The following is a 1,133-nucleotide window of genomic DNA, read 5'->3' as shown; positions in this document are numbered from 1 at the left end:
CATACTTTAAAAAGAAAAACCAAACAACTAAAACTTGAATTTCAGTTAAGACAGTAAGATGCAATATAAAAATTGCTACAGTCTAGTAAGGAAACAAGGCTGTGTAAAAGGTTGGTTAGTTGTACTTTTCACTAAAAAGTCTATGGAGTCCTGGAGTTTTGGTATGTATGTTCCTTGGGGACAAAGCCTAATGATAATCTACCTTTTAGTACTTCCTTTCCCCCACCCCATTGGTTTGCTTACAGACTTCACATATGTTGTGTTTCACACTATTCCTCATTCATATTGTTTCATACAATCATTTTCTTGCATTATGTTTTATAAAGTTAATCACTACTTGACCTTGCCCATTGTTACCCTGTCTTTTCACCTGGATTCTTCCCATGTCCTTCCCGTTCCTCCTTCCATCCATCACACTGTGCAACCCTGTGGTTTTGACCCTAACGATCCTCACACCTCTGCTGCCACACTTCCCCCTTTGGCTCCCATGATTACTTTACTACTAGTTATCCTTCTGTTTGTACAGTAATGGTCTTATGTAGTATTTGTCCTTATGAGACTGAATTAGTGCCTCAGCATCATGCTCTCCAGTCTCTCCCAAGTTATGTCATATTTTCAGTAATTCTTATTCTTGTTAGGTACTTTCTAATTGACAAGGACTCTTAGTGATCCTATGAACAACAAATTAGAGACTTGCCCTAACATGTTACATCCTCACCATTTTTGCCATGTTCAAGCCCATTATTGCAGTCACTAATTGAGGGTCTTCCTCTCTTTTACTGATTCTTTACTTTTCCCAGCATGATGCCTTTTATCAATGACTGGTACCTCCTGACAATGTGCTTGAATGATGTAAATTAAAGTTTCACCATCCTGGCCTCTAAGGAGCACATTTTTACTTCTTCAGAGACAGGCCTGTTGATGATTTTGAAAGTCCATTGTAGTTTCATATTCTTAATCAAAGACATTAATTTTTTTTCTTTTCCTTATTCATTGTCCAGCTTTGGCACAGAGAATAATACAATGGATTTGGCCAAACACACCTTAGTCTTTAAACTAGCATCCTTGCTCTTTATCACTTTAAAGAGGTCCTTGACAGCAGATTTGTCCAATGCAACACATCTTTTTTTTTT

Source organism: Elephantulus edwardii, unplaced genomic scaffold, assembly GCF_000299155.1.
Source record: "Elephantulus edwardii isolate Elephantulus edwardi_28Jun2011 unplaced genomic scaffold, EleEdw1.0 scaffold00070, whole genome shotgun sequence".
Lineage (NCBI taxonomy): Eukaryota > Metazoa > Chordata > Mammalia > Macroscelidea > Macroscelididae > Elephantulus > Elephantulus edwardii.
Note: the sequence above shows the minus strand (reverse complement) of the source record.